Source organism: Labeo rohita, chromosome 12, assembly GCF_022985175.1.
Source record: "Labeo rohita strain BAU-BD-2019 chromosome 12, IGBB_LRoh.1.0, whole genome shotgun sequence".
NCBI classification, from domain to species: Eukaryota; Metazoa; Chordata; class Actinopteri; order Cypriniformes; family Cyprinidae; genus Labeo; species Labeo rohita.
Genome location: NC_066880.1, coordinates 14,575,450 through 14,594,880, shown reverse-complemented (window position 1 = coordinate 14,594,880; position 19,431 = coordinate 14,575,450). Strand labels below are relative to the sequence as shown.

The 19,431-nt window shown below is 35.7% G+C and overlaps 1 protein-coding gene across 3 annotated transcripts in view; it reads left to right on the top strand.

The window, feature by feature from the left end:
* The first annotated feature begins 9,502 nt into the window (after positions 1–9,502).
* ppm1bb (protein phosphatase, Mg2+/Mn2+ dependent, 1Bb) overlaps positions 9,503–19,431 on the top strand; it is a 31,520-nt gene continuing 21,591 nt past the window's right edge. For 2 of the 3 annotated variants that reach the window (XM_051124104.1, XM_051124106.1), the window contains exon 1: positions 9,503–9,879. The gene's annotated coding sequence lies outside the window, so the exon portion shown is untranslated. Of the gene's footprint in view, positions 9,880–9,977; positions 10,189–19,431 lie in introns of those variants that run through there. The other variant, XM_051124105.1, reaches the window with a different exon arrangement.

Here is a 19,431-nt window from a genome sequence, read left to right as displayed (position 1 = left end):
AGAAGACAGAAGGTCATACAGGTTTGGAATGACTTGAGGGTGAGTAAATAATGACAGATTGTTAATTTTTGGGTTTAATATCCCAAAGTTATAATATATATCACATATAACCCAAAGTTATATGTGATGAACTGATTATGAATACATTGCTAAAAGACTAGATGTGCTAGTTGAGTCTATGCCTTCACAATAATGGTTGCTATTCAGACACACTCCTGCAGGAGGCAGAAGTGAACAAAACAACTGTCTGTGGAAGCCATGAAAACAAATAGGCCTTCACATCCCATTACACTAAATAAGTGGTTGACTGAGAGAAGGCATTACAAGGGCTGGCTTTTCAGCTAATGATCAGTGAAAGGAGGTGCCTGACCTTCAAAAAAAGGTTTGTCGGCTTGAGGTACAGAGCCAAATTCAGGACCTTTCGGAAAACATTTGAAATCCTAATATGTGAGGTATTAAATGATATAAAATGCATACGAATAATAAAAATACATAAAAATGAAACTATGCCTGAATGGATAAAATGTTTAGCCTAAATTTAGCTACTGTGCAGTGAAGGATAGCTTGTTTTGGACTCAATGTTGTTTTGCAGGTATAGTTAGGGTCAAAAGTTTACATACACCTTCAGAATCTGCCAAATGTTAATTATTTTACCAAAATAAGAGGGATCATACAAAATGCATGTTATTTTTTATTTGGTACTGGACTTAATAAGACATTTCACATAAAAGACATTTACATATAGTCCACAAGAGAAAATAATAGTTGAATTTATAAAAACGACCCTGTTCAAAAGTTTACACACACTTGATTCTTAATACTGTGTTAGTACCTGAATGATCCACAGCTGAGTCCCTTCTTTGTCCTAAATAGTTGAACTGCTCACTGTTCTTTAGAAAAATCCTTCAGGTCCCACAAATTCTTTGGTTTTTCGGGATTTTTGTGTATTTGAACCCTTTCCAACAATGACTGTATGATTTTGAGATCCATCTTCTCACACTGAAAACAACTGAGGGACTCATGCAACTATTACAGAAGGTTCAAACACTTACTGATGCTTCAGAAGGAAACACAATGCATTAAGAGCCTGGGGGGTGAAAACTTTTTGAATTTAAAGATCAGGGTAAATTTGACTAATTTTGTCTTCTGGCAAACATGTAAGTATATCCTGTAGCTTCTGAAGGGCAGTACTAAATGAAAAAAATTTAGTATTTAGGCAAAATAAGAAAAATGTGCACATCTTAATTCTTTTCAGAAGTTTACACCTCTGGCTCTTAATGCATCGTTTTTCTTTCTGAAGCATCAGTGAGCATTTGAACCTTCTGTAATAGTTGCATATGAGTCCCTCAGTTGTCCTTAGTGTGAAAAGATGAATCTCAAAATTGTACAGTCATTGTTGGAAAGGATTCAAATACACAAAAATGCTGAAAAACCAAAGAATTTGTGGGACCTCAAGGATTTTTCTGAAGAACAGCGGGCAGTTTTACTGTTCAGGACAAACAAAGGACTCATGAACAACTATCAGTAAAAAAAAAAAAAAAAAAAAAAAAAAACAGCTGTGGATCATTCAGGTAACACCACAGTACACTGTGTGCAGAATTATTAGGCATGTTGATATTCTGGTCATATTTTTTTTCCAAACGCATTTTACCAATTCCAAACCACATCAGTCTTAATAACTACTGTTAATTTTGTGTTTAATCATTTATATGTGATATATAATTGTCCGTGAAGGCTGGAAGTGAAAAACTCCTTATATTCAGGTGTGCAGAATTATTAGGCATGTTTTCGTTTACAGCTAAAATGAGCCAAAAAAGAGATTTAACCCAGACTGAAAAGTCCAAATTATTAAATGCCCATGAGAAGAATTCATGTTTAATGCATTATCCTGAAAAATCTGACTTGCAGAGATTGACCATTGAACAGTGAAATGCTTGTTGAGTCTGCATGGTCAGAAAAAAAGGTGAATCAGAAGTAAAAGATGCATGTTAACTGCAAAAGAATTAAGAATCAAGGTCAAATTATCTGTGTGACACCATCAAAAACTGTTTTCAGTTCTCCAGCGCCACCATTTCACAGAACTGTCAACCTACCTTAGTCTTATTAAGTACAATGGGCAGGTTTTCAGAGACTTTTTACCAAGTAAAAAGTCTCTGAGAAAATGCCCCTGACTTAATAAGAATAACAGGTTGCAGTCTTCTGAAAATACGCTGAAGACAGGAAACGGTTGCTTTGGAGACAGATAAGTTGAGAGTGACTCTTGAAGGACAAGCATCACATCCTCTTTTACCTCTGATTCAAGAATTTATCTTCTAAAATCTGGCAGTAAGTTTTGGGAGTTCATGCATTTAGTCTCCAATCCTGAAAAGTCTGACTTGCAGAAATTATATATCACATATAAATGATTAAACACAAAATTAACAGTAGTTATTAAGACTGATGTTTTTGGAATTGGTAAAATGTGTTTGGAAAAAAAATATGACCAGAATATCAACATGCCTAATAATTCTGCACACCTGAATATAAGGAGTTTTTCACTTCCAGCCTTCACGGACAATTATATATCACATATAAATGATTAAACACAAAATTAACAGTAGTTATTAAGACTGATGTGGTTTGGAATTGGTAAAATGTGTTTGGAAAAAAAATATGACCAGAATATCAACATGCCTAATAATTCTGCACACAGTGTATTAAGAATCAAGTGTTTGTAAACTTTTGAACAGGGTCATTTTTATAAATTCAACTATTATTTTATGTAAAATGTATTTTATGTGAAATATCTTTTTCAGGGCAGTACTACATAAAGAAATAACATGCATTTTGTATGATCCCTCATATTTTGATACAATTATTAACATTTTGCACATTCTGCAAGTGTATGATTTAATATACTCTTCATAAAATGTATTTACAAAATTGAGATTATTTACTTATTATTAATTATGTTATTATTATAACATATAGAATTAAGTATGTTATTATTAAGCATGCTAAATCATTAACAAAAGCAAAACATTGACTACAGCTAAAAAATGAATTAATAAGAATAAATATTTTTTACTCTAACTGCAATTTAGTAATAAATTCAACTGATTATAAATAATGACACTGATATGATTTTAATTGTTGATTGAGCTAAATAGTGCAAAGTGCCTATTACGCACCAAAACCTTGCTGTACTTTTCTAAAGGCCTGGTTCCAGCAATAAGGTGGGCTATAGGACTCTCAGGGTGGGCTAGACAATTGAGACAGCGGGTGGGTGGTGGTCGCCAGGGTGGGTCAAGATCATAATTAGGCTGGGCAGGCCCACCCAGACCCCCTGTGGAGCCAAGCCTGCTTTGCTGGTGACACATATGCATGCTTTTGAGTATATACTGTTTTAAGACAGCAGTACTGGGACACAATACTACATCATATGCGTAAATATATCACCACCAAGTTAAAATGATTACTTCAAAATTCATTAAAATCCAACTGAAAACATTATATAACTTGTTGTATGTATATTTATATTCCTGACTTGTTTGCAATTTAGGTTTACTTGATTATCCACATTTCTTTACAGTTCACCATAAATAGAAATAGGACAAAATGTCTGTAAAGAGAATTATATTCTTCTTTATCACTTGAGTTAATTTTTTTACACTAACTGTTTTGTACCAATTTAAATGACAACAGCCAAACTAATTGTTAATTGTTCCATCAGCATTCAAGGGTTAAAATATGTCCATCATACGCGCCTCAAGGAAACTGGAGATGCTAAAGGGTAAGGAGTGAGATCAACCATATGCTCATCACATCACTGGTCCACTGATTCACACCATTAAGTGCGTCTGGGCCCCACCGGCACACCCGAGAACAAGGCCTTCACACCAAGGGCCTCGCCTGAAGACAATCCACAGGGTGGTGAATAAGAGCCCTGAGCTTTTGTCGCAAGGAACCTAATGCATATGCAGCAGGGTCTATTGGCTATGGCTTTGGTCGGCATCTTGTTCAGAATGCGAAACATTTTAATGTGCTTCCATGAACCCTGGTTCATACTCTGTTTGAGGGAGAGAGAAGCCTGCTAAACACTGACCTCCGCTGCTTTAACATCTCGCAGTCTGAATATTCAACCTGCGCTGAATAAAAGATGAATTTGCTTTTATACTCTGTGGTGCCGCTAAAATGTTTGAGGGGGAAAGGGGATCCGGAAACCGTGAATTAAGAACATAAAGTAATACAGAACATGCCCCTTCCATATCTCAACAGACTGCCATCTATTCATCCTCATGTTAGAGGAAAGTAAACTGACCTGCACCTTTAAACCCCTCAGTCGAGTTGTTGTTTTCTTCCCGTCACTCCACAAACAAGCAATTTCGTTTTCGGTTTGCCACAGTGGAGAGAAGATATGGCACAAGGGTGACTGAGAAAGAAGCTTTCACAAGGACAAGACTTCCAAGAGCCTGAATAAAACAGCCTGTCGTGGTAGAAAACATTCAGATGTAGCCAGAAACAGTGTGTTGACTATCCGTGCATGTTCTGTGTCACAAGTGATGAAATAAACTAGCCTGCCTGACTGAAGCCTCCAGCCTGCTTTGTTCACTCATTTGACGGCTCATCAAAATGCAGTTACCTCTCGAGGTCTCCGAGTTCGGGCTGCCAACAGCACCTGTGGCAAGAGAAATTATAAAAACAAACGACACGTTCGCTCAATATTTAACGCTGTGTGGACGGCGTGCTTAATGCGAAGTGAATCCCCTCAAAGCGTTCAAAATTCACGAAGAATTAAATCAGACCGTGAAGTAAAAAAGTGAGGGTCAAATGGAGTGTGGGAAGTATCCTGTGTGATACACTGAAAGAAGTTGGTGTAGAAACAAGAAAATGCACTCAACACACTGAATTAAAAGTATAGCTCACCCAAAAATACAAATTTGCTAAAAATTTACATACCTTCAGGAAATCCAAGTAGGGCTGCAATACTGGTGTTTTATATGAATTAACTGTCTTCAAAAAAAAAGTTTCGATGGCATTTTTATTTTATCTGTTAAAAGTAGCGTGTCCCTGGTGAAAAAACCAGCATATGCTGGTTAGGTAGGTTTTGATGCTGGTTTAAGCTGGGCCTTTGCTGGTTTATGCTGGTTCATGCTGGTCCTTGACCAGCAACATGACCAGCAAAAACCAGCTAAGGACCAGCATAAACCAGCAAAGGACCAGCTTAAACCAGCATCAAAACCTACCTAACCAGCATTCCAGCATCAAAACATACCTACCAGCATATGCTGTTTTTTTCACCAGGGGTATGAGTGGAGCTCTGCTTTGTGTACAACCGTTACCGGCTGTTAAATTTCTACCGCTCCAAAAGCGACTCCTGCCGGCAGAGAATGAATTTCCATTTTCAATGGCCCATTTCCAGCAACATGTTTTTGTTGATGCTCACTCACTCACTTTCTTTGTATTCTGCAGCAACTCTGAGCACTTTTCATATTCTTTATCCTGGCTGAAGCACTTTTGTTTCAATCTATGAGAATAATCAGCCTATGTTATAGTTTAAAGTTGAAGATATTAATATTATTAAGGTCTGAGAGTCTTATGTTTATTTGACAGTGATTTCACATTCCTTGTTTGTATCAAGGCTCCTTCTATAAACTATTATATAGTTTTATAGAAGGAGGTTTCATAGACTTAGCAGATTGTTTTTTATAAGTTTGTAGGTACAAACATTAGCTGTGGGCGTTCTTGAAAGTTTTTCCGAGGCTTTTTAAAAAATTGTTTATATCAATATCGGAATGATATTGTATCGACTGAAATTAAGAAATGTATTGTGTTATAAATTTAAAAGATAGGAATTTATCATAACATCACTTGCTCATGATCCTCTGCAGTGAATGGGTGCTGTCAGAACGAAAGTCCAAATAGCTGATAAAAACAATCCGCAAGTATTCCACATCACTCAATTAATGTCTTGTGAAGCAAAAAGCTGTGTTTATACGAAATAAATCCATCATTAAGGCATTTTTAACTAAAAACTGTTGCTTTCACCTTAAATATGAGCCCACTATCCGCATTGCTTTCTCCAGTGAAGAAGTTATCATGTCAGAATCATGAGAGAAATACCTTAATGATAGATTTGTTTCTTCTAAACACTTTTCTCTGCACAAAACGTGAATATCTGTTTGGAATCTCATTCTGATGGCACAGATTCACTGCAGAGGATCCACTGGTGAGCAAGTGATATAATGCTAACTTCCACATCTGTTCTGATGAAGAAACACTCGTCTACATCTTGGATAGCCTAAGGGTGAGTAAATATTCAGAGATTTTAATTTTTGGATGAACCATTTCTTTAAAAGTGAAATTTTGAATGGAAAACTGAAATAGTATTTTCTTGTAAAACATTCCAAAAAGTCGGAAAAGGGTTTGACTGCCTGTACACACCATCTCTGAGTGTACACACACACAAAGTAATGCATAATTAATCATGCATACTAGATGCATTAATGCAGACATTCACAAATATTTAAACATGATGTTGCTTCCAGGCAAAATTGTCCAGTCAGCAACAGCTGCATGATGTCACCAGCAATAATGATCTAACTCTGCCTCAGAGCTGCACTTCCTTGAGAGAAATGGGAGTGTTGGAATGTGCACTCAGCTATTATAAGCGGCTAGAAATCGAATTCTGCAGCTCGTTATATTTAATAGCTTGTTGCATCATTTGCAGTTATAACAACCTATGTTTTGACTCATAGATGTAACTAGGCTCTGGGTATTTTCCTTTGTCAACCCTGTGTAGAGTACAGAGTACCAGTACTGCAAAAAATGATTTTGTCTTGCTTTTCAGTACACATTTTTAAAATCAAGATACAGTTACTTGAAAAGCAAAATGACAAAAGATTACAAGCTGTGTTTTGGAAAATATATCAAAATTAAGCTAATAAGTTTTGGTCAGGTTGATGTATCTTGATTTAAATATTGGAAAACAACAAGAATACTGAGGTATCATTTTTGCAGTAAAAAAACAAGAACGGCTGCCGGTGACCACTTGATGGTGCTGTCAAGCAGCCAATGGTGGTCTGTCTTTACAGAACTTAATAAAAGATTCATAAAACAGCATAGGGACACCTACTACCCTTAACCACTCAGCTCTCAAGACACAAAGGCATCTGTGTTTCTGTGTCTCTGGTTGGTTAACCACAGTTTAGTGTAGACACAGTAGGCAGAGAAGTGGACAGTTCAAGCATGGATCACTGAGGCAGAAGTGTTTCATGAATAAGGTTGAAAGAGAATGCATGGGTTCTGGAGCAAGATCAAAAGGAGATTAGACACTGTATTTGGTTATACCTTGGACTCATGGCTCTTTATTCTAGGATTGACATACAGCAACCTGACACTTGCACCATATGGCATTCATCTTGCTCAAAAGCTGATATTTATTGGCCCAAAATGTATTTTACTTAGTTGGACCAAGAATAAACCCTCTTTGATTTGTTTGGGAAGATGTTCAAAATGCTTTCATTTGAGAGAATCTCCACTTCGCTAAAAGAGAATGTAGATATCTTTAGACAAATCTGATCAACATTTGATCTTATACACTTAGCGTATTTAAAAGTTCTGCGATAAACAAATGTGGTATGTGAGGAGGATTTGTTTATTTTAATTTTATATTTGATTTACATCTGATAACCTTACTTTAATAATCTGATAACCTTAATAATAATAATAATAATTATATATATATATATATATATATATATATATATACACTGCCGTTCAAAAGTTTGGGATCAGTAAGATTTTTTTATTGTTTTTGAAGTCTCTTATTCTCACCATGGCTGCGTTTATTTGATTAAAAATACAGAAAAAAAATGTAATATTGTAAAATATTATTACAATTGAAAATAACTGTTTTCTTTTTTTAATATACTTAAAAATATAATTTATTTTGTGAAGCAAAGCTGAATTTTCAGCATCATTACTTCAGTCTTCAGTGTCACATGATCCTTCAGTAATCATTCTAATATGCTGATTTATAATCAATGTTGGAAACAGTTGTGCTGCTTAATATTATTTTTGGAAAATGAATAAATAATAATAATAATAATAAACAGCATTTATTCAAATAGAAATCTTTTCTAAAGATGTAAGTCTTTACTATCACTTTTATTAATTTAACACCTTCTTGCTAAATAAAAATATTAATTTCTTTCAAAATTTACTGACCTCAACATTTTGAACAGTATACTATATTGTATGTTGTTACAAAACATTTATATTTTGAATAAATGCTGTTCTTTTTAACTTTTAATTCTTTAAAGAATCCTAAAAAAAAGTATTTTAAAAAATCCAACATAAATCAACATATTTCTGAAAAATCATGTGACTATGAAGACAATGATCCTAAAAAAAGGGGCTTTGTATCACAGGGATACATTATATTTTAAAATATATTAAAATAGAAAACCTTTATTTTAAAATTGCAATAATATTTCACAATATTACTTTTTTCTGTTTTTTTTGATCAGCCTTGATGAGCACAATAAACTTATTAAAAAAGGCCTATATATGAACAAACCTATATATAAATAGGCCTATATACACTACCGTTCAAAAGTTTGGGGTCAGTAAGACTTGTAATAGTCTTTAAAGAAGTCTCTTATGCTCATCAAGGCTGCATTTATTTGATTAAAAATATAGAAAAAAACAGTAATATTGCAAAATGTTTTTACAATATAAAATAATGTTTTTTATTTTAACATACTTTAAAATAGAATTTATTCCTGTGATGAAAAGCTGAATTTTTATCAGCTGTTACTCCAATCTTAAGTGTCACATGATCCTTCAGAAATCATTCTAATATGCAGATTTATTATTAGAATGATCAATGTTGGATAATATCAACAGTTGTGCTGCCAAATATTTTTTGGAACCTATGATTTTTTTTTTTTTTTTTTTTCAGGATTCTTTCATGAATGACAAGTTTAAAAAATACAGTGTTTATTCAAAATATAAATATTTTATAACAATGCAAATTATTTATTATTAACTTTTAAGAAACTTTTAATTATTAACTTAATACATCCTTGGTGAATAAAAGTATTAATTTCTTTAAAAAAAAAGAAACAATAAAAATGTACTGACCCCAAACTTTTGAACGGTAGTGTATATATAACTCCATACCTAACGTCCGTACCTTAAATAAATACACTAATACATTATATTTTACTAACCGAGCGTTAAATTAAAATTAAATGAATTAAATTAAATTAAAGCTAATGTTGGCTTATTACTGTAATTAAAAACCTAATTGAGATGGATGGAAACACTCCTAATGACAAACTAAGCGAGGAGTTTTTGTGCTTAATGTAAACTACTGTCGAAGCGTCATGACGGTAAATGACAAGGCGAGGGCCAATCAAATGGTGGGATTGGCCATCCGTAGTCTTAGCTGTCAGCAAAATAATCCAATTAGCAAACACGCCTTGTAGAGTTTTGGCCAATCATCGAGCCACTTGAAGAAAGTATCCCTCCCCTCCATCAAGACGCACAAGACTCTGAACCGAAGGATATCTTGGCCTCCCTACAGAAGCTGATTATTCGGATCTATGTAATGATTTATCCCACACCATGATCCCATACTGATACGAAACTTAGACAGATTGAGTCAATAAGTCGACAGAGTTGTTCAGGGACATCTGCGTTGGCGTCAAACATGCGCAAAAATTCACGCTATCAAAGCAGAGAATCACCGTAAACGGAATGATCGCTTCTCACGTGAAGTCACCCTGATTGTTTGTTTTTAAAGGAAGCGACAAGCATATCGACCTCGAAAATACCCGCAACCAAGACACCGAAGTGGGAACGAACGCTGACATCCGCAGTATATCTGGAAACGTAAGTACGGGGACGTGTGGGCCTCGGGTTTGTTCGACGAGAGCTAGTGCTAAGCTAACCAGCGCGAGCCTGCGCGTGATTTCATTGCTAAGTATGAGGCTTGTTGTGTAACGAGCGAGCTGACACACAAGCGAGCCTCTAACGATATTAGACTGACATTACCGCCCACTTTCCGTTTGGATACAACAAAGAAACACTGTTGTTGTTGTTATCGTGTGAGGGTTCCGAGTTTTATTGCTTTTGTTTGTCCAGTAGCAGCGACAGACAAACAAGCGAGCGTCAGAAATAATCCCATCGGCTCCTCTCACTGTTAGTAAGAATTCAGTGCATTATGTAATCACCTCGGCTCCTGTCAGCTCTCCTTCTGTTTCTCTGACATGTTTCAAGCTTTTCTCGCTCGCATTTAACGCTTCATTCGTCCTTTTAACCTACAGTGTGCTGGCTTACATTTACCCTTGCTTTCATGCTCACCATAGTTGGTTACTTTTGCCTTACTGGGTGTTCGCAAGGACGGCCTGAGATTCGTGCTGAAATTGTGTCGTTTGCCTGCTAATCCGTGTTATTGATTTATATCATTTGCACAGTTTGCTTTATGCTTTAATGCATCATAATGTGATTATTACTTCAGAGAAAGTGTTGTAAGATGTTTGCTGAGCTACATTAGGCTTAGCTAAAACTTGAGTTGGTGAGTATAGACTTGGAGTTGTTCATAATGGTTAATGCTTTGACATTACATATCTGGCCAAAAACGTCTTATGCTCTGCCATTACCTCAGTTTTGATGCATATTCATGTTCACTTCTTTATCTCTGGTACAGTTTTGTAAAAGTGTCATTTCTGATTATGAGTTTGTCATGCAAAATATTAGAGCAAATCTTACTCAGGTTTAAGTATTATGGATACATGCTTAAAAATGTATAGTTTTGCAAGTGATGTTTCATATCTTGTCTAGGACAAGCTTTTCTTTAGACTGAATTCAATACACTTCGGTTTAAAACTTTGGGCTTTTATTCAGCAAGAACGCATTGAATTGATCAATAGTGACGGTAAAGAAAATGTTTAATGTTGGAGTAACTCAAACTTTGACACTGAGTTCGTCTGCAGAGAGATTAGAGGTCTGATTATAACTGTAGATAAGGGGCTTTGGTCATCATTTGTTAACCCGATCGGTACGGCTGTGGACTGTAGACATGACCGAATGACGACAGCAGTTAACGCTGTTTTCTTTATCATGATTGAACACTGTGTGAAACTTTGACCCGGCCTGCTGTTCGGAGAGAGTGCTGAGTTTGCAGTTGCTCGTCTGATACTGATTGCTAAAGGATGGATTTGCACGAGTGGGGAGCTCGGAGGATTGGCAGTGTAATGAAAGCAGATGAGGGGACCCCTTTGTTTGCTCAGTGGCTTCCTTAAAGTCCGTCCAGATCTGTGACAGGCACAGAAACCGAAGCACAAGACCGCCATGCAGATCTCAAGTGATGGCGATGGAATGGCACTGAGCACTGTGGGAAAATATTCGGCCACTCTTGTGGAAGTTAGCGAATGTGAAAATGAAAATTCTGTTATTTACTTACTTGTATCTATCGATACAAACATGTATGACTTTTTTCTGTGGAAGACAAAAGAGAATTTTGAAGAACTGTTTGTGTCCATACAATAAAAGTCAAAGGAGTCTGGTGGTGTTTTGCACCCCATTGACTTTCATTGTATGGACAAAAACAGTCTTTAAAAAATCTTCTTTTGTTTTCTGTAAACAGAAACAAAGTCATACGGGTTTGCAGCGCCATGAGGGTGAGTAAATGGTGACATAATTTTCATTTTTGGAGGAATTATCGCTTTAAGTGGCTGCTGAGTGTTTGAATCATTTTGATTGGTGTTATTACATGACAGAAGATAAGATAAAAGTGGTGGAAAAAGATGTTTAACAGCTAAGAATTATGTACACTTTTTAGGTGTTGTCCTCATGATGGCTGGATTGTGGCTGTTTTGTAGAGTATCATTTAAAATGGTGTTTAAATGTGCTTCATCATCATGACAGTCTTAATTTTCTTGGCATGCTCTTAATATGCGTATGGGTCACAATCAGGCCCTGTGGTTCACCCTCTTCTAGCTGTCATCGTGCTGTCACCACTGAACCAGCTCTCCAGCTCACAGACTAATGTCAAGGGATTAATGTCAAGAGGCCCGAATAGGTGGTGCCTGAGGACCACGACAGTGTGAATACATGGAAGATGTTTCCTATACTCTGAAAGTATTTGTATGCTTTATGGGTTTGGCAGGGTGGTGTTCAGAATGACTCAGGATTAACTCTTTCCTGACCACTTCCCTGTGTGTGGGCGTGTGAGAGAGGGCGTGCACACTAGTGTTTGTGCTGAACGTCTGACGTAAAGAGGAGCTGTAGTTGGGCCTGGCTTAAAAATGCATGCAACATGCAATACCATTAAAAAGTTTGGAGTCTCTCTTTTTAAAAAAAAAAAAAAAAAAGTTGATCAAAACAAACAGTAAAGACTTTTATAATGACACAAGATGTTGTTCTTTTGATCTTTCTATGTATCATACAATCCTGGAAAAAGTATCACAGTTTCCACAAAAATGTTAAGCAGCACAGCTGTTTTGAACATTGGTAATAAGAAGAAATATTTCTTGAGCACCAAATCAGCATGGTTTGTGACACTGGAAACTGTTGAAATGGATGCTGAAAATGCTTTGCCATATCAGGAATAAAGTGCATTTTAAAATATATTAAAATAGAAAACTGTTATTTTAAATTGTTATAATATTTCTGTATTTCTAATAAAATAAATGGTTAGCATGCATGAAAGACAGCTTTTAAAAACATTTTAAAAAACTTACCATCCTTAGACTTTTTAATGGTTGTGTAGATTTGTAATCTTTTGCTTTAGCTGGAATTTGGCTAATCGTTGGTCTTAAAGGGGTAGTTCACCCAAAAATGAAAATTCGGTCATTAATTTCATTAAATTCACCCTCATGTCGTTCCAAACCTGTAAGAATTTTGTTCATCTTCGGAACACAAATTAAGGTATTTTTGATTAAATCTGAGAGCTTTCTGAGACTGCATAGACAGCAACAAAACTACCACTTTCAAGGCCTAGAAGGGTAGTAAGGACATCGTTAAAAAAGTCCATGTGACATCAGTGGTTCAAAAATTATATATATTTTTTAATTTCTTCTCTTTCTTGGTTTCATCAAAAATATCTCCATTTGCGCCCTAAAGATGAGTGACGGTCATGAGGGTGAGTAGTTGATAGTGTTGTTTTTGGCAGCCTGTTTTAATTTTAGTTTTAGTCTGGTCTTTGTGTGAAGCTGTAATTTTAGTTTTTATTAGTTTTAGTCACCTTCATACTCTTTTTAGTCTAGTCAAGTTTCAGTCAACTAAAAGCATTTTAGTCAGAATTATCCATGACTGTTTTCGTCTAGTTTTAGTCGACGAAAACTGATGACATTTAGTCTAGTTTTAGTCGATGAAAATTGTATTTTAGTCTCTTTTTAGCAATGCAATTCTATTTAACCCAGGCAATATAGTATAAGTACCTAGTAGTATAGACGAAACCAAAATTTTCTTTTAGCCAAACCCATTTCAAATAAGACTATCTTATTATATTATTGTTACCTTGTAGACTCAAGAATACATCCATTCCAGACACGGAAGACACTCTGATTTGAATTTACAACATTTATTTTACCAACCAAACATGTTAGAAGTTCACACACATACATTTTAAATCGTTTCTTCTTTTTCTTCCAAAGTTGAACCCCGGCTGGCCGGCCATCGGTCTCTTTCTCTGTGTCAGACTTAACCTTGTTTGTTGTCGTCTTCTAAATAATAATAGGGACTTCAATCAACAGCTTCCAATGGAACAGCTACGATGACCGGAAGTAAGCTGTTACCCCACTGTAGCCAAGAACGTATAAAATTATTAAGCAACTGTAAACAGGACGGCGCAAAGCGACATTCAGTAATTTATTTACATATGAATGATGGATTATCTTAAATTTACATGCCAACACAGATTAAATGAAAGACTAATGGTAGAATCGTATAATGATGGAATTACAGTGGTATATACTATAAAACGGAATAAATCGGAAAAAATCTATCTAATCTGTCACGTTGTGAAGACTACGGCAAACCAGCTGTTCTCCCGTAGTAGACGGTTACAGTAGAGTGTCAAGAAGTAGCAGTTAAAGTCACGAACGCGCAATATGACGTTGGAATGTCGTTGCCGTTCCATCAGTGGCTGCTGCTTAAAGTCCCTACACTGTAAAAAACAATTTGTTGAGTCATCTTAAAATAATTGTTACCTGGCTGCCTTAAAATTTTAAGTTCTCAACTCAAAAAAAGTTTATTCAACTTGAAATGTTAAATTAAACTAAGTGACAACTTAGATATTAGAGTTGAATCAACTTAAAATTTTAAGGCAGCTGGGTTACCTACCCATCTGTTAAGTTTAGCAAACAAAAATATCTAAGTTGTTACTTAGTACAACTTAACATTTCAAGTTGAACTTATTTTAGTTGACTGAACTTAAAATTTTAAGGCAGCAAGATAACACATTATTTTAAGCTGACTCAACAAATTGTGTTTTTTTTATTTTTGACAGTGTAATGCCACGAGTGGGGCTTGAGGAAGTGACGTCGCCTGCGTCTGTGCAGCGCGACCTGATGCAGCCCATTTCAGAAATACTGCAAAATAATAATAACGCGACTAAACAAAACGAAATAACATTATAACATTCCATTCTGTCTCGTTTTGGTCAACGAAAATGAAGAGATATTTTAGCATAGTTTTTATTTTGTAAACCACATTTAGCCTCGTTTTTATTCGTCAACAATATTGCATTATACATTTAATTATAGTCATCGTCACATGACCAGCATTTACGTTGCGTCTTGTAATGTTTTAATTTAAGACAAGTATTTGTCACTGAATCCTTATGTTAGTTTCAAGATAAAAACGTTCTAAAAGAAAATCTTTGCTGACTGTAATTCAAATGGCTATGAGGTCCATTGCTTTGCATCTTAATGGAATCTGCCAGCTTTGTTTTGATAGCCAGAGACTGTGGAATATTTTTATGGGTGGATCAGTAAAAGCAATAGCTCAGGTAGCTATAAAAAGCACGCTCAGGCACCTTATCTTTGATATGCAATGATTGTAAATTCACTAATGGATGTTAAGTAGCCTAGCCATATTTGAAATCAATAATCATTTCTTATGCAGTTTGTTTAGTTTCATAACTCATATATCCCAGTTGATAATACTTTTATTGAAAGTAGCAGTTCTGCTTTGTCTTAAGTAGGTTGTGTATATAAGTGGATATTTTAGTTTAGTGCTGTAACAGCAGGTTTGCGTGGTTGACTGTGACTGACTGATGCCAGCTGTATGGACAGTTTTCATTAGATGTTGATTAAGAAGTTACATGGGTTACTAAAATACTGTTTCTTCACATTCACTCGGCCTCTCTTTGCAAATGCAGTAGTTTTTAAACAGTAAGATTTGTAATGCTTTCTTTTTCTGAATTCATTTGATCCAAAGTACAGAAAAACAGTAAAATTTTGAAATATTTGTACAATTTAATATAATTTTTTTTTTTATTATTTTAATGTAGTTTAAAATTTAATTTATTCCTGTGAATTATTTTATTTTTTTTTTTTTTTTTTTTTTTGGCTCAAATAAATGCAGGCTTGGTGAGCAGAAGATAATTATTTAAAAAAAAAAATTTTTACTTTCACTGTTCAAAAACTTTTGACTGGTGGTGTACGTATTAAGGGGATAGTTCACCCAAAAATTAAAACTCATCATTAAACATTTGTCCACCCTCATGTCATTCTAAATCTGAATGACTTTTTCTTTTATGGAACATAAAAGAATATTTTGAAAAATGTCTCTTATTTTTATTATTATTTTTTTTGTGTGTGTCTGTGTGTGTGTGTAACTGTACAATGGTCACCATTGCCAACATTCTTCAACGTGTATATTTTTTGTCTTGCACAGAGGCTGAGTAGACGACAGAATTTTCATTTTTGCGTGAAATATTGCATTAATCTCTGCCACTAAAAAAAAATTTTCTGCTGTTCATATAAGACTAGAGTTTTTCATCTTTATAAGAGCGTGAACCTTTTAATCATTAATTACTTTTGTAACCACAGCAGTCCTGTAATCACCTTCATGATGGATTTGCTTGAAATTTACAACTAATTTACATCCAGTGATACATTAGTGGTGGGCAATATACTGATTACTGCTAATACAAAATTAGGCAACAATATGAAAATGTAAAAAAGTTAGATTAAGTATGTTTAATTCCTTTCTTTCGGTTAGTGTAAGATGCCGAAAAAAAGTGTCATTGTAAAAATTCCTTTATTCCTTGATTTATTCATACACAATTTTTTTTACTATTTTAGTTGGTTGACAGTAGTAAAAAATAATGACTTCATAAATTGAACATACACTTATGATGAAACTTGAAGCAAATAGCAGGTCATCTGTGCTCTAGCAGAAGCGAAGCACCACTGGTTTTGGATGTTTGTGTTGTTGTTTTACTGGCTCCTTAATGAGGATCTTAAATGATCTCATTTACCGTACAACAAAGTTTCTCTTCTTTCTAACAGCACAAAGTTGTCTGCGTTTTCTGTTCACGTTGTCTTTTTTTCCCCCCAGCAAACCATTTGGTTCACATAGGAACTTCTCCTTTGCGTGCCTGAGCACCACCAATGTGGCGAGACGGAAACGAGCGTCTGCTACAAGTGTGTTTGAAAGATTCACAAGGTGCAGATTTTTGAGGGAACTCGGTAAAGTTGTTTCGAACTTAAACTGCTTAGAGGATCAGGAATATTTGTTCATATCAAAAAATCAGTTTGTATCCCAAAAGGCACTTCAATTTGCGCTGCCACTGCACCAATTTGCTTTGGCTTTCTTACCAGTTTGTGTGACCAATATCAAAGCCATTTTAGTGAAGTAAAAGACTAAAAGCATTTTAAACAAGCATTGTATTGTTAATCCATTGCACTGCTGCGAAGTTTCTGTTTCTGATCTAACTGTAGTTTAACCCTCAGGCGTCACGCCTACAGAGCGTCTGATGCATATTGCACACAAAAATGGCAAGAACTCGCCGCTACAAATCTGATTGGCTTCTGCGCAATTTCTAGGAGTGAACTTGAGCTCAGCATATGCCAATAGTCAGAAATCTTTCTACGTGCGACAGTACTGAGGTCAGTGAAAACACTTACAATGAAAAGCACATGTAGTGAATATACAGTTGCAAAAGAAAAGTGAACTTCTGCTTTAAGTATTGTCATTTTAAGAGCAAAAATGTCACGACTTGAATGTTTTTCGAGTCACAGGTGCACGGTTTGCATTGAACTTTAGCTCAGATGTCTCCGACACCTACTAGAATACATAGTGGGACGCAGTATTGCATATTTGCTGTACCTCTGTATACTTTTTCGTTGTCATGCTGTGATCACAACCGCTGCTCCTGCAGAGACCAACGATTCCCACTTGATGCTCCACTGTTGAGTCTTAGAGAAGATTTTAAATAAAATCAGGTTTTGCTTATAGTCTGTAGTTGTGTGGTGCTTCGCACAAAAGAGTTTCAGGTAGCGAAATGTCATTAATTTTGAACTTTCCCTTCTTTTTTGCCCTCTTGTTCTCCTCTCACAGACCTTTTAGACCTTTTAGCGAGCAGACTGTCAGCTCACACCCACAGTGGTTGTGTAAGGCTGCCAAAATCCACTTCCCTCTTACACTGATACAATGTATTTTGGCTCCGTTTTTGCTTTACAGGCCTGTGCTTCAGGTTTCGGCGTGTGGTTTTGATACGAATGACTGGGCAGTGACAACAGTTTCGAGGGGAAAGATGGCGAGAATTTGCGGTTCCAACTGTGATAGGGTGGTGTGGGAGTTACAGTGTATCTGTGAGGGGGCGGATAATTCGTACAGTAGATGTGAGAGCGCTTCTGCGCTTTACATGTGTGCATGGGGAGAGGAACCCGCCGTCGCATCTTTCATCCTGCCTCCAGAAGAGCAGAGGCCACATATGGTGTGAGTGATAGAAGAGGGGTTGGTTGTCGTTCTCCAAACTCTGTGTTTACTCAGCTGAGGCTAGCTGGACAGATATAGCTCTCTCCATACAGGGCCTCGTCGCTCTTCTTTTGTTTTGGTGCCTTGGTGATGCAACACATCTTCCTTTAGCTAAGGGAGTGCCCTGAAGCGGTATGATCTGGGTGCTCTGTAGCACTTAAACCACAGGAACACCTCTTTGTAACGGTTCTTTGTAACACTATCTGTGAACCTCTGCCAGAACCGGTCCATGTATTTGCTGACTTGAGGAACCAAACAAGAACATAACTGACTTACATAGCGTTGAGGTCAAAAGTTTACATCCCCCTTTCAGAATCTGCAAAATGTTAATTATTTTACCAAAATAAGAGGGGTGATACAAAATGCATATTATTGCTTATTTAGTACTGATCTGAATAAGATATTTCACATAAAAAGATGTTTACATATAATCCACAAGAGAAAATAGCTGAGTTTATAAAAATGACCCCTTTCAAAAGTTGACATTCCCTTGATTCTTAATACTGTGTTCTTATGTGAATGATTCACAGCTGGTTTTGGTTTGTTTTGTTTATTTAGTGATAGTTGTTCATGAGTCCCTTGTTTGTCCTGAACAGTTGCCTGACTGTGTGATTTTGAGATCCATCCATCCACTGATGCTCCAGAAGAAAAAAATCATGCATTAAGAGCCGGGGGTGAACGTTTTTGAATTTGAAGATCAGGGTCAGTTGAACTTATTTTGTCTTCTGTAGTCTCTGAATGACTGTACTTAATGGAAAAAATAAGAAATATTTACACATCTCCATTCTGTTCAAAAGTTTTCACCCTCCGGCTCTTAACGCATCAGTGAGCGTCTGATCCTTCTGTAATAGTTGCTTATGAGTCCTTCGGTTGTCCTCAGTGTGAAAAGACGGATCTCAAAATCATACAGTTATTGTTGGAAAGGGTTCAAATGCACAAAAATGCTGAAAAACCAAAGATTTGTGGCACCTGAAGGATTGTTCTGAAGAACAGCAGGCAGTTTAACTGTTCAGGACAAACAAGGGACTCATGAACAACTATCACTAAACAAAAAAACACAGCTGTGGATCATTCACAGGGTACCTAACGATACGATTCGATACGTTTGTCCCATGGTATAAAAGCCGAAGTGGATCCAGACTTTGGACTTCAACGTGGCTGAGCTGTCTATTATTTTACTCCAAAAATGTGATTTGTTGTCTGTCATCCCGTTAAAAACCTCTTTCTTAGGCTAGTTAACTTATGATTAATCGTGATTAATCGGACCCAAAATTAAAGTTTTTGTTCACATAATATGTGTGTGTACTGTATTTATTATGTGTATAAATACACACACATGCATGTATATATTTAAGAAAAATGTTATATTTAAAACATTTTTATTTATATATAAAACATTTATATTTATATAAAATAGAATTATAAATATACATGTAAATAATTTCTAGTTTT